This window comes from Corvus moneduloides, chromosome Z, assembly GCF_009650955.1.
Source record: "Corvus moneduloides isolate bCorMon1 chromosome Z, bCorMon1.pri, whole genome shotgun sequence".
Lineage (NCBI taxonomy): Eukaryota > Metazoa > Chordata > Aves > Passeriformes > Corvidae > Corvus > Corvus moneduloides.
The window spans coordinates 10,719,746-10,735,048 of NC_045511.1; the positions used below are offsets into that span (position 1 = coordinate 10,719,746).

Genomic DNA, 15,303 nt, shown 5'->3' on the forward strand with positions numbered 1-15,303 from the left:
AAGTGGGGCAACGTTACATCTGAAAATTTACTCTGACTCAAGAGTCTGCACACAGGCATCCACCACCAATTGTGTTTTCCAGCACTTATTCCTTCAGTAAAAATAATTTTAATTGTCTTTTACACCCTCACAACATTGTACATCTGAAATGCCCAGCAAACAGCAAGGTACATTATATTGTTCAAGTGAGATATTAAATTCCACCCTGTTGCAAGCCACCGTGCTACTGTGAAGCATTTCTGAAGTTTATAATACCTTACTAATAATGAAGAAAAGAACTAATTCTAGTGATTAAGGTATTTTCAATAGAATACATGCTTTCTAAAGGTCAATAAAAGATGTGCTTAAATGTATTTTCAATTCATAACTTGCAGTACACGTGATATGGACAACATTCATCTCTGTCAGAAAACAGCCTTTACAGTTTTCTGGGAAAAATTGTTTCTCATACACTGAAAAACAGCTCTTTGGCAAGAGGATGCTTAAGAGAGGAGGCATCACCATCTCTCATGAACTAAAATGATGTGTAAACAAACACCCACCTCATATAAAGATTTAAACTGGGATGCATATACGGTAAAGGAAGATTTCCCTTGTGATAAACAATTTGAGCACAAAGTGTTCCTTCAAGTCCTGACATAAATCAGCTCCTGCCAAGCTAGTATCACATTGCGTCAGCCTTTCGCCTTCGCCACAGCGAAGTAGCAGCCCTACTATCTCTCTCCCTGCTTTCCTCATACTCCCCTCTCCCCAGAATTACTACCTCAAGTCCAGTGGGCCAAGGAATTGTCTTTCCAACAGACAAATATTTGGTAAAAGGAAATGTCCTTTATTTAAAAGAAACCTGACACTCTTGCTAACCTATCATTGAAGGGCTGCCATGTGGACTGAGTAGACTCATTATTACACTGCTGGTAACCTTGCCTTTTCTTACCCCACCAGCTTTATCCCCCCTTCTTGTTAGTCCTATAATTCTTACTTATTTGTAATGCTTTTAAAATGTTTTGATGGGCATCTTAATATTGCAAGATCTTCAACTGAGCCGAATGCAAGCAAGTGCTGTCGTGTCTGATAGAGCACTTATTTTTTAATAAGACCAAAAAAAAAAAATCAAAGTATCTCTGCCTACACTGCTTTCTCAACAAAAAATATTCACAGCTTCTATTTTATCTATGGAAATCTGGTGTTTCAAATAAGATACATGATGTTATATTTATTCAGTTCAATGCTCTTTTTAATAGCACAAGATAAATACCAGCTTTGATAAAAAACAATTTCTGCAGCAGAAGTTTAATTTAACAGGATCAAGGCCTAGCTCCAGTTTATATAAGCACTTACAGACACGTACGTACATTCAGGCAAAAGAGACCCTGTGAGTGAAGGTTATACTCTGACAGGACTACTGTATACTCATACTTCCTCAGTCTCCAGTTCATGAAAAGGAAAGGTACCAACCTATAGACAGAAGATTTTTCTTCAGAGTTTTTGATCATTCCTTACTGGAAAAGGGCACAAGAAGTCATATACAGTATTACATGCTACTTCAGTTTGTAAAGATGTTTAGAACTGAGCTCTCTAAATTTCCCCGACACAGCCAGTGTGGCACAGACACCCATGCACTCTCTGGGAGCAGTGCTGTGGGCTGCACAGTGCTACAGGAATTAATATGTCTACAGAGCCCTCAACTTTTTATACTTGAATGGTGCTACACTGTGCTGTGCAAATACATCAAGACCAGGAGAGGAAACAGCCCATGGTAATGAAAACAATGATTGACCATACTCAGAGAATTTCAAAATATTTGGTGGGTGTCTATGACTTCTCTATACATTAGTGTAAGTTTCAGCAGTTATGTATTTGATAGAAGTACCACTACCACTTGCTGACAATGTTAGAAATTACTTCTGAGAAGGATGGAAAGCTGTCTTGTTTGTCAATCGTTTATAACTATTAGACCATGCTAATGTAGTGAATTAACACGGCAAGTAGCAATTCTAGTAATGCAGGACTGAGATGTGGTAGAGATGAAAGACACCACATTCCTTTTCAAACAGCTCAAGCTGCCTGACTAACTTTCAGTAACACATTTATCACTCAAAGCCACAAGACATCTCAATTGCAATGTACTTTAATCTCAATACTTTAAATAGCATATTTTAAATAAACACCAGCATTTAAATAAATTCTACCAAATCTCCTTAAGTTGATTCTATGCCCAACTACATTTTCATTGCTGATGTGAGCAACCAAGTCTATGCTATAGTTAAGTGTCTTTTGGATTTAAGCTAAAAAGATCTTTACTTGACAAATAACTTCAATTTTTAATATCAGTAAATACTTGCTTAAAGCATTAATAAAATGGGATCCAACTCAAGCAGTGGGCTACAGTTTTTTAATTGCTTCATTCTTATTTCTAACTTAACCACCACCAGAAAGTTAGCCAGGTGTGGATCTTCTGCAGTTGCTACACAAAGAGAAAAGTGAAGCTGTGACTGAACACCATAAAGTTAATAATACACTATATTCTAAACAAAACCTACTGTACTGAAAAGATGAGTAACTAATTCACATCCTCTCACTTGCTCTCTAGCATTAGTCCCATGAGAGTTCGCAATAAGTTTTACTGAAGCCGTTACTACAAAAAAGCACTAGTTACTGCTCTGCTATAACCCCTCTGCACACTTCTGCCCAGAACGTTTGCAGTATTTTTTTAAAACATTCTCTATTTTTTTTAATCCTATGCAATACGTACAACACGCCACACAACAAGAAACAAAATTATGGACGAATGGCATTCAAAAAAATAAAAAAGAGGGCGGAATTGCAGGGATTGTATAAACTGGAATAAACCATACAGAAGAAAAATTTTGATTAGGTCTATTACAGCAGGGAAGATTGTGACGCTGGCAGCAAAACGACGAGTCTTGCTCTGCTTTTTAAACCCAAGTCCACACAGAAAAGAAGGTTTCTCTGAAGAAAACTTTCTCCAGATCTTCGAGGCCAAGCTTCTCTTCCCCGTCACCCCCTCCATCACCCACAGCACGCGACGTGACAAGAATTCTCGCCCCTCGCCCGCCGTCCCAGCCCCAGTCAGGGTTGACGCCGCGGTCCCGGCCCGGCTCCGGCGCCGCTCTGCCCACACCAGCGGGACACGCCGGGCGGCCCCGCTCTCGGAGCAGCTCCGACACCGGCCGGGACCGCGGGGCAAGCTCGCATACCCCCGCAAACCCCCGGCGAGAGCCGGGCGAGGTGAGGCGAAGCCGGGCAGGAGCCGGACCCCAGCCCGCCGCCGCCGGGGGCGGGGAAGCCGCTGCGCGGCCGGGGCCGGCGGGGAGCGGCGGGGAGCCGCCGCCCGGTACTCACCGACTCGCTCGGAAACTTCCCCCAAGTTTCGGCGGCGCGGCGGGCGGCAGCGGGCGTGCCCCACCTCGGCGGACACCGGCACCATGGGAGCACCTCAGCGAGAGGCCGCCGCGGCCGGCCCCAACTTCTGGGGCGGCAGCGACGGGCAAAAAACGCGAGCGAGAGCGGCGGGGCGGCGGGCTGAGCCCGCACTCCTCCCGCGGGGCGGGGCGGGGCAGGCGGAGAGCGGAGCGGAGCGGAGGGAGGTCAGCACGGGGCGGGGGGAGGTGGGGGGGAGCGCTCCCCAGCACCCCTCTGCACACCCTGTCCCCCAGCGGCGGCAGTGTTGGCACTCGCTCCGCTCGCCGCAGTCCGCTCCGCGCCTGTCCTGCCCTGCCGGGGCGCGGGGCACTGAGCGGCCACTGCCGCGTACTCCTCCTTCTCCTTCACCACGGCAGCTGCCGACCCGGCCGCCGCGGGGAGGGGGTCAGAGCGGGGCCGGGCAGCGTGTCTGGCGGGGTGGGGCGGCTCGGCGCGTCCCGCGGATCGCTGCCGCGCGGCCCGAGCCCCGGCCGGTGCCGGCACTTTGGCTGCGCCGCGGGGCTCCGTCTAGGGGGGGACGGCGGCTACTGCAGCGCACATCCCGGCCGGACGGGCGGGAGCGCGGCCCCGGCGCCAGCTCAGCGCTGCGGGCTCAGTCCCGCCAGCGATGGCTACCGGGGCCAAGCCCCGGCCTCCTGGCCCGGCCTGGAGCAGGGGCTCAGCAGGGCTGGCCATCGCGTTCGTGCTCAGGAAGGCGACGAACAAGATTTTAGGTTGAAAGGGGTGTCAGTGTGCCAGGGGCATGTGAAGTGAAGTGGTCTTGCACTGATGAAAGGATGATGGCACCTTCCGCGACCAGGTGTGTGGCAGTGCACACACAGGGATGAGTAGTGTGAGTGTAGACAGGTGCTACAGCAAAAGAGAGAGCGGGTGCCAGGGATTGTCTTAAAATAATACAAGATTTCTCTTTGAGAAACAGTCTAGGAAAGAAAACATTCAAAAAGAGCATGGTGTCATCAGTTTATTTAGGTATCATTTGCGTTGACAAAGTACCAGAGACAGACCCACATGTGCAAAGGTGACCTCACCAGTGATACATTGATCATTTAGGCCCTTGCGGGCCCCCTGTCATATGTGTGTCCTCCACCTTCAAAGTGGCTCAGCATCTGGCTTCCTTGTAAAACAGAGGTGGGACAAGAGCCCCACGGGTCAATGTTGTAAGAGTTTCACAATCATTCAGTAAGTCACAAAGTTCCCTGAGAAATTAGCTGGGAAGAGAAGAGAATTGTATCTCGCCCAAGCTTTCTCCTGTGGTTTGGCGAACAGGAATAGCAGTGCCAGCATATGGAAGTATTTTGACTGTAATGACTGGGAACAATGCAGTTCCTGGCACCTCTGGCTGCTCAGGTTGGTGCTGCCCTTCCCTTGCTATTGAACCAGGTGCTCCCAGACTGGGAGCTGCTTGGCTTAGGAAGCTGGGGTTCCTCAAAAGCTGACCTGCAAGCAGCAAGTGATCTGCCCTCAACTGGGCTGGTGATCCAGGCTTGCTCTGCCTAGAACAAAGTGTGGTTCCAGGGGGATAAAAACATGTACCAGGGGTAAGATGGACTGTAAGATGTGACCACATCAATTTCCAATTGACTTAAGAGAATTAAAATCTGACTTGTTAATAAGTACACAACTTATTAACATTGTATCACTGAGGTTTTAAACTAAGGGCCACAGGTTCATCTTTCTTACTTCTACACCAGAACCATCTCCTGCCTTTTCCTCATCCAAAATCACAGAATTTTTTTAACAGTATCAAGCAATACCATAGTATTTGCATTAATACAGATGCAAAGGACATTAAGTTCCAGTTCTTACCACTGGTCAGGGGATTCACACCCACTTCTCTTGGGAGATGCCTCTGCTGCCAAACTAGTGGTTGTTATCCAGGCCTTTCATTCTTACCTCTTGTACTGAAGCTATGGCAAAGCATGATTAATAAGTCATTGCGTTAGAAATTGCAACCACAGATCTGATATTGGCCCTGTAGTTTTGTGGTTGAAGCACTGTGTTAAAAGAGGAAGATTCCAGGTCCAGAGATATTTATGGGGTTTGTTTAATACAACATTCCTATAACATAATAACACCTGAGACTATGACAAACTAGTTTACATTAACCAAGTAGCAGTGAGAGCTGAGCATGTAAAATAACACATAGATAAACCAGAGGAAAAAATTTACTGCTCCATCATTATATGTACAAATAAACTTGGATAATAATAAATCCATAGATTTATTATATATTCTAGGTTTATATCTGCCTGGACTTTCTCTACACTATATAAAGTTTTTTATTTCTTCACATGATAGGTAGTTTAGTTTCATGAGGACTGATGTCAAACACAGTACACTGCCAACAAGACCAGATTTAGGCAAAAGCAGCCAAAGTAATTTTCAATCAGAAAGCTTGTGAGGGTGTGGGTGGGGCTGGAAAGACAGGAGACAGGTAAGAGTGAAGTTTCCACATTGTCTACAGCTGGCCTTGGATCTGTGAAAGCACAAGGCTGTGTGTAACTTGTGTGTACGACAAATATTTTGAATTTTCTTAATCACTCAAATACAAACAAATTGCATAATAAATGGTCAGTGGTCTTCTGGCTTCTCTCTTATTAAAAAATGGTCTGTCTTTTAATAACAATTATTCTCAGTTTCTTTGGAGGATTTCAGGGGATATTACATTTATTCTGTACTGCTAGTAGTAGTTAAATCGCCCAGAGAAATTAGTTTTAAAGTATCCAAGACTGGCATCTTATGAAGCATGAATCTTAAATGTAGCTCAGTAACAATATAGAAATTGCCTGTATTTTTTATACATCTATTAGGAAACATCTACTTTTAAAACTATGTATCATTTCATCTATGTCCATGTCCTTCACTTTTTCATTTATGCTCCATTACCACTCTTCCAGATTCTGTCCAATCTCCTTAAAAAGACTGGAAAAGCAAGACTGGCTTGAGGACACTCAGTAAAGATACCTGAATTCTGACCATTTGTTCTGACATAATATCCAGGGATGCCTACACCTACCCTTTTCTCTGTACATGCAGTTGCTGCTTCATGCCTTTCCAAACAGCGTAGTGAAAGTCCAATCCTTCCTGAGCATGATGCTCTGGAACCAAGTGCTGAAGACAAAATCATGTCTGAGTCTGGTTATGCTCTCTGTTTACATTAGTGTATAATGCAGTGTTTATCAACAGGATGTCAAATAGGATTCCAACGCTCAGTCTCTGATAATTCATCTGAAAGAGGTTCCTTCACTGTTGAGTGTCTAAAGCAAGTGCTGATTGTAATTTCTGCCAGACTTACTGTGAGTGCCTACCATAAGCACTGACTAAAATCCGAGTTTTTGCAACATAAAGGTATAGCTGTGTTGGTAAAGTCTGTCAGCCAAACTCCCATAGCTTGATTTAGCAGGCAGTAGCTGCTTATAATCAGCAAAAGCAGAGTTCATTTATTTATTTCTCTATCAATATAATGAGGTACACATGCAAGGTCCATGCTAGAAAAAAAGGGTTTTCTTTGCCTAGCAGAGTTTGTATTGAAAGGAAATACAGTGACATTTTGTTGGGCTTTTTGCTAATACAATAGTGCAAAATGCACTCTTAATTGATACTGTTTTACCTGCAGAGCTTTTAAATGAGGCCTTAAAAAAGGTAGTTTAGTCTGGGTAGTTTAAAATTCCCTGTGGTTTGAGGTTAAAATGAGCATGGATATGTTTCTCTTGAGTGAAAAACTACTTATGTTAATTACAAAAAGAGTTTTTGTTTTTCAAAACTGCATGAAAAACTTCAGGAAACAGATGAAATCAAGATATTGTTCATGTTGTGCATTCATAACTGCATTTTAAATCTATCCTCTTATTTTCTTGGGTTCTTGTTTGACACAATCATAAACACAGAAAGTCCACAGCTTGGAAAGGATCTCAGGAGCTCCCCAGTCCAACCTTCAGCTCAATACAGGGTCAGTGAAGAGAGCAAATCTTGCTGGGCTTTACCCAGATGGGTTTCAAACACTTTCAAGTGTGGAGGCTGCATAGCATCTGGGGACAAACTGCTCCACTGCTGCACTGTCCTACGGGGCAAGAGGTTTCCTTTCTTCTCCTCTCTTAACTTCCCAGTTCCCATTATGCCCATTGTCTCTCCTTTGTGCACCATGCACTGCTGTGGAGAGCCTGGCTCTGTCTTCTCAATGCCCTACTTGTAGCAAGGGGAAGGCTGCTCTGAGGTGCCACCAAGGCCTCCCCTTCTCATTGCTGAAACAGCCTTGTCCCTCAACATTCTTTTGAGGGGCTCATGCTCCAGCTCCTGAGTTGAGTATCCTGGTAGCGCTTCACTGGGTCACTCCAGTTTGGCAATATCTCTCTGTACCACTTCATGGGCTTCTTTCTCCCCAGGGCAGGATTTTGCACTTGTCCTGGCAGAATTTCTCACAGTTCACATCAGCCCTCTTGTCCAGCCTGTCTAGGTCCTGCTATGAGACAGGCCTGCCCTTGAGCATATTGACCCTTCAGTTTGGTGTTATCTGCAAACTGGTCAAGAGTACATGGTACCTCTTCCACGTCATTGATGCAAATATTAAACAGGACAGGTATAAGTTACTGGCCCCCAAGGACAGTGACTATGAATCCATCATTTTTCGTAATACAGCACATCTTTTTCCAATTAATCGCCACTGATTTTATCTAGATGGTAATAAAAAATGGGCAATGTTAAAGGAAAATGTTAGTCTTTTGGAAATGAGAAAATGATTCAGATTATGTGTTTCCCTCTTTATGTCATGCTTTTAGAAAACTTAAGGGGAAAGAAAGTCCACTGATAGTGTGTGAAATTTAGGTGATAACCTTTATGGAGAGTAAATCAGTCTTTTAGGCATTTACTGTGTTTTCCATCAAGATATTTGTTTATAGGATGATAGCAAGTAAAAATTCTATGCAGGGGGAAGTCAATTCTTTCCTCCCTTCACCTTCCTAATATTCGTTATTCATATAAGGAATAAAGAATAGCATAGCTGAAAGAAGAGAAGCTCTCTTTTAATCTAAATTTCCATCATAAGTAGAATTGCAGGAAAAAAGTACCACGACACACGATTGCCTGCCATGAAAAGAAACCACACTAATAAAATGCATATTCCAACCATGATCAGACTTGTACCAAGAGCTGGGAATGCACAGTGCTTGCTGTATGTAAAAGTAAAAACAATATTTAATAGCAGCTCTGTTCTCAGCCTCTGAATATGTGGAAAAATCTAGTTTGTGGGTTGTCTGGGTTGCTTCCTTTAAAGCTACAGAGCAAAGCTCCCCCAAATACTTTATATGAAAGCAGAATAATTACCAAACCAATAAATATCTGTGGAAGCAGAGAATTCTCTCTGAGGAACTAATCTTCAAGGAATCAATGTGAACACGCATGCAGGATAAGAAGGCACAGGCAAAGCAAGGAAGGAAAAAATGAAGAAACACTGCCACAGCCTGAGGTCTCTTACTCTCTCTGTGTTGTTTCTAAGTCATCCATCATGTCATTATCTACAGCTAATATAAAACAAAGACCTATCTGGCCATGTAATGAATACAATGACTTTCTGGTTCTCTGGAAAAGGTGCAAATTGTGGTATTTTGCTGTCTCTTTTTTCTGAAGAAGGGAGATGGAGCAGTGTAGAAATGAAGGTTTTACTTCAACTGATTAATTCACTGGTCTTTTTTTTTAATATAAGAAATATCAAAGCTGACGTCCTGGCCTGTTTCTAGCTCTACACAAGTTGTTCTGCATCCTAGATGTTACGCTAGCCAGAAGAACTTCTCCAAATGAACAGTGAAAAACATCAATGAATACATACTATAGTACGTATATGTGTATACATATATTTTTAATGTATATATATATGTGTGTGTGTATGTATATTATTTTATGTATGCACTACTGTTGCCCTCTGGATCTTAACTGAATCCCGTCCTCAGCCTGTCAAGGGTTTATTGAAGACTGTGACTAGGCACATATTGCAAAGCTGGAATCCAGATCCTGAGACCACTTCCTGCACCTATGTGTCCACATTGTCCTCCATTTCATTCCACCAATAGGACAAGTTGTCTGGTGAAGCTTCTGCCTACAATGCTATTGTCTAAAGTGTCCCAAAGGTTTAGACACTTTAAACAAGGCTACTTGGTTGTTTTCCTGTATTTGAATCCCTAAATTCTAACACGTTATAGACCTAACTCATTCACTTCCCCAAGTATTTTACATTTTATTTCTCAGAGCATGTATTCATTGTCTACCCATGTTTCATGAGTATTTTTCTGCAATTTTTGCTACATATTCCTGCTCTCCATCTCAAGTTCTTTTGTCTCTCAGATTTAGGTGGAAAGCAGAACACAGAAGCTGGAACAGACACCATGCTTGATTATTTGTGTACTTAAATTCACTTTACGCTGAAACAGTAGTGCTGCCATGCAAAAGACAACAGACAATAATTTGGTCAAGGTCACAGTGTATAAAGGATGATACTTAAATTTCTTGGTAGTCAAAGAGTGTAAACAAAGCCAGACAGTAACTTTGTCTGTTGTTTTCATAAGTCTGCTAGTTCCAGGAACAGCAGCATCCTTTAATTTATGATTCAGCTTAAGGTCTCTAGTTGACAGATGTGATGTTTGTGACAACAAGGGATTTGAAATGGATGGACTGATAAAATACGTGCTGTTGCCATCTCTGCGTATCAGGTGTTCTTCTGTTCAAGACAACATTAACCTTTTTCTGACAAGCTTGGGTTTTTACAACAATTCACCATTTTGAGAAAATTATAATATCAGTAGAGGAAAATCTGACTTGTATTATTTTGTCCTTCAAATACAGGGCAGTTTCTTTCAAAGCAGAACATTTTTATGTACATGGAAGTTCTTAAGACGATGGCAGGTATCATTTTGACTCTTCAGAACGACTGTGTTTGTTCACGTGCTTTCCAGTTCTACTATCATCCATCTAATCGGGTGTAAAAATCAGACCCACAAGTCTGTAGTTTCCTGGTTTCCCTTCTAGAGCCTTTTTTGCAGATGCGATTACACCGATAATTCTCCCGTCTGTAACCTGAATGGAGCCATAACCACCTTATAGTCAAAATACAGATCTCTGGATCCTTTTGTTCTAACTTGAAGAGTTCTTCTCCTCCATGAGATCCTCCCATGGACTTTCCAATCCATTCACAGAAAGAGTTTTGGCTGTCCATCCACACAATCTGTGGTCGTCTAGCCCTCAATCACTGCCTGAGTGAAATTGCTGCATATGATTATTTCAAACTCTTCATCCTGCATGCTTGTACTTTGATGATTCTTAATGCTCATAATGGTACTGATGGCAGCAGTGACTCAAGTCAGCTGACACAGAAATGACCTCAAGAGTCATCCAGTTTGGCATGTCTCCAGCCTTTCTGGTTAACGGAGTTACATAACAATATTTTACCTTGGATGAAAGCCGTGCGATGCATACCTTATATCTTGGGAAGGCCAAAGAGCAGGAGTCCTGTGAACAACAGTGCTCTTACACAACTCCTGAGCTCCATCATGGGATGTGGGGCAAGCTACATATAAAGCTGGGTTCCAGAAAAATAGGTGACTTCACTCTAAACAGGATCTGATAACTACTTCTTTTCATCAATGGAGACTCAAATTGAGCTGTAGCTCCTACACCAGAACAGCCCACCTGCTCATCATGTGCTTGACATGCTCTACATGTCATTATTTTGACATGGTAACCACATTTGAATTACTGAGAAGCCAAATAAGCCAAAAGCTATGAGTTAGCTATTCATGGTGTAGTTCATTCATGTGTCCCAAAGCAGGATTTACTGCCCTTTCCTAATTCTTGGTATTTTCTTGACTAGCTTTATAAGTATCTCAGTGGCAAAGACTCCCTTGCTTACTAAAGCCACCCGTGTCAGATATTCACAAGTTTATTATTAGAATGCTTTCCATAACGCCTATTTCTTATTTTTTTGCTACAATTTAAATTCAAGAATTCTTCTATCCCCATTGAAATTGGTGGTCAGGTTATTCTCTTCTGTGTTTGAAAATAATTGCCATGTACTCGATAGTTTTTCCTTTGTCTTAGGTCAAACAATCTCTATTTTTAAAATCTTTCATCATGGATCACATTCTCTTTGCTTCTAATCATGTGCACTGTTTTGGGTGTTCTCCAGTTGCCCCACATCTTCTCCTAAGTAAAATGCCCCAAAGGGACCAAGTTCTCTACATGATGTTCTAAGAGTGCTCAGAAGAGAAAGGCTTGAAGGCTATATTGCTACTTATAAACCAGAGCATTAAATTTGATTATTTCCACCTAAGTGCAGTACCTCATGTAAAATTTCATCCATTTTTCATTCCACCACTGCAATTTCTCAAGCTAATTCTGAATTTGAATTATGTCTTCCAACACATTCATATTTGCACTTTTTTTCGACTTTGTCTCATCTCCAAGCTTATTAAGAGTGTTATCCAGATTGTTAAGAAAAGGTTGAATAAAGTCAGAACAAAGAAAGTCCTGTAATTTTGTGATATGACAGTATCAATAGAAAGAAAATGGGTCAAAAAGATATGCATTAGCAAATTAGTTTTTATGCTATTACTTTTCATTTAAAGGATTTACAAATAGTTTAATTGATTCTAGATATGCTTTGGATTTGGTTCTGGGTTTTTTTTCTGTGAGTTGAAAAGAGATAGATTAGTTTATTATTTCCAGCCTCCTCTTCCTCTGCTTCCTTCCCTCTCATTATATAAGGCAGCTTTTATTTTTTGTCCTTTCCCAGACTGAAATCTTTTAGCCGTTTTTGACAGATTCTAAAGTAATTGCTAATCTGAAGAATTCACCTCATTCATAAAATATCCCAGGCCAAAGTCTGTCTTGTCTGGCTAACTTGAGACTATTCCATAATGCTCTCCTGTCATATTTCCTCCCTGTTTTACAGTAAGTACTTAACATTTTTTCATGAATGTTTAATGCTAGTGAGGTGTCTGCAGCTTTTTTTGTCACATGCAAAAAAAGGTTTTAAGTATTCCAGTCTTCTTGGGATCATCAGTTATGTCATTTCCTTGCCTCCAGTCTCACAAATAGGCAGGAAAAACAACCGTAATTTTCTTTTCTCTTTGTTATTTTTAATGCACATTTCCTTTTGAAGTGTTGTCTAGAGCTATGTTTGGTTTATGCCTTAGTTTTCTGATTGGATCTTACACATGTGCTGTTATTTTATATGTTTTACAATTTGATCTGATTTCCACTTTTCAGATGGAACTTTGTGAGTTTGAGATAAAGGAAAAGTTCCTGGCTTACCTAAACTAATCTCTCTCTCAATACTTTCCCCTTCTGATAAGAATAGCTTATGTTTTCTGCTACAACTTAGTTACTTTTTCCTTTGACTTTTTTATTGACTTGACTTGGTGAAAGTTGCCTACTTCAAGACCATGATTTTTTCCTGTTTCCCTATAGTCTTCCTTAAGATTGTATACTCTGTAATTTCAGTCGCTGTCTCCAAGTCAGCTTTCATCATTCTTTTCTCAAGCAGCTACTTTTCACTGGTGAGAAACACACCTAGAAGAGCCTCTCTTCTCTCTGTTTTTAACACAGAAATAGAAATGGTGACCAATGCTTTTCAGTGTAGAGCTTGCTAATTGATTTATTCCTGATGTTTCCTGTCCTACCCATTCTTTGGATAGTTAAACTCTCTCTTGTGGCTCTCTGCTTCTGTGCGTTGGGTGTTGAATGATTTGTTGTGTGTGTTATTCATGATAAAGGCTTCCACTACATATTCTCTATTCATGCGTGTCTCGGTTTCGGAGACAAAACTAAAGGAGGAAACACTTTGAAGGGGAAAGGGTCTCCCCTTTTCCTCCACCAATAAGACAAGTGGGTCACAAGAAGTGAAAGTGGAAAAAAACCAAGCTGTTTATTAACACCAGAAAAAACCCCAGGGTAGAACAGGGGGGGAAAAAACCTCAAAATACAGCAAATTCCCAGAGAGGGAACAGACACCCGGGACCAGCCGGGGCCACCCCACGGGCCCACTGGGGCCACCCCCGCAGGCTCCCCGGACCGGCAAGAAGGGAAGGGAGGCAGTGAGGCAAGGGGAAGGAAAAGGAAAAAAGAACAAGAAAAAAAACAACAGAACCTTTTCCCAGCTAGCTGGAACACAAAGGAAACCAAAAAGCAGCACAGCGCTCCCGGCGCACTCCCTCCCGAGCCCTGAAGAGCCCCTGGAGCCCTTGGGCCGAACCGTTCAACGCCCCCTCGGGTCCTGGCTCCGGCCCCCCCGGGTCCATCCTAAAGGCACAGAGTCCTCGGGCATTGAGTGGCCAGTTAAGGAACAAAGCGGCTTCATAACGTCACCCCAGGACAAAGTGGTTTGGTTTAATGATGGCAGCAGCTGAGTCCTCCTCTTCTTTCACCACCACCACTTTTAATGAGTCCAGCTTTCTCCTTTGTCTGGAGTTCAGCACCAGTGCAGGGCTATGTCCTTTAATGTTAGACTGCCCTACTACGCTAGTTATCTTATTCATAACTCTATTTTACCAACAAGGTCTTTTTTGTGGTCGTGTTTTAGATATCCTTACTCCTCTTGTTGCTTTCTTGTATCTCCTCATGATTTCAACTTGGCTTGTCATATTCCTCCACAACGCACACAATTTCTTAAATTAAATTTGTACAAATTTGATTACTGGACCTGAAAATTTCACATACAAAGAGTCACACAGAACAACACATACAGAGTGAACACGACATATAAAATTAAATCTAAGCATGTAATTTTTCCGCTCTTCTTTTTTTTTCAAAGGTTTTTTACAAGATTTTTGTGTTACCTACTGTCACAAAGACCAAACCAACAAACAGGGAAAAGAGGTCTTTTGTCAAAATTCTAAGTTATATTGTGCTTTTATTTTTCATTGTTTACTCGAGTCTAGTGCAGTTTAGATAGCAGCCTTGAAGTCATTTGCAACTGCAATATTTAAATGGCTTCAAACAATGGCAGTAACATTTATGTAATGTTGTTTGGTTATTTTATTTCTAATCACAACTGTAGTCCCGAGATGGAGCACCAACAGATGTGTCCTTTCCAGTTGCCTTTGACTGTACTTGATAACATTCCATCCATCCTGACACTTGTAAACAGACGCTTGGATATCCAGCAAGCCCAAACCTTTGACACAGGCCACGTCTAGAAATAGCCTATAAAGAAATAATCCCATAATATAGCTGACACAGCCAAGAGGAGGTCCCTGTTATGTTGAGACTTGTGCTGCTTCTTGTTTAACAGGAACACTAATGACTTTGACCTCAGCAGTCATGCTCTAGTAAGAAACTGTTACAAAACTGCTGTTTCCCATTTCCATGAATTCAATCTTTCACTTTTATAATTTTGAATTAGTGGTTTTCAGCTATAACTCCTAGTGCAGACACTGGCCTGACACGATGAGGAGGTGAGCAGCCAGGGCTGTGGACTCAGCATTGAAGCTCTGCCTCTGCCCTCACTCTCAGATCAATCCACGCCTGGTCAAAGCCTCTCCATAAGAGGCTTTTCCTGTTGCAGCCTAGAAATTTAATTTAAAATATGGAACAAATCATTAACTTTCCCAAGGACAGGGAAATGTGAGGGAAGTCTGTAATTCTGGAGATGCATCTCACAAGAAAGTATAGCTTCAGTTACTTGTGGAGCACAGACACTGTTTATGTCACCCTAAAGAAGTGGCAGCTCAGAGCTGCCTACAGGACTGGAATCTTCAAGCCCCATCCATTGACCTGCAGTGGAGAAATAGCTGGGAAGGATAGGCTGGGTCAGGCAGAGCAAGGATTACAATAATAAGATTACTGTCTTTCATATGTACATATTTCAGTGGTTTC

At 42.2% G+C, this 15,303-nt stretch overlaps 1 protein-coding gene across 4 annotated transcripts in view; it reads right to left on the reverse strand.

Annotated features, from left to right (window-relative positions):
• GHR (growth hormone receptor) overlaps positions 1-15,303 on the reverse strand; it is a 152,011-nt gene that overhangs the window by 115,660 nt on the left and 21,048 nt on the right. For 3 of the 4 annotated variants that reach the window (XM_032095339.1, XM_032095341.1, XM_032095337.1), the window contains exon 1: positions 3,364-3,573. The exons of the other annotated variant lie outside the window; for it this stretch is intronic. The gene's annotated coding sequence lies outside the window, so the exon portion shown is untranslated. Of the gene's footprint in view, positions 1-3,363; positions 3,574-15,303 lie in introns of those variants that run through there. 4 annotated transcript variants of the gene reach the window in all.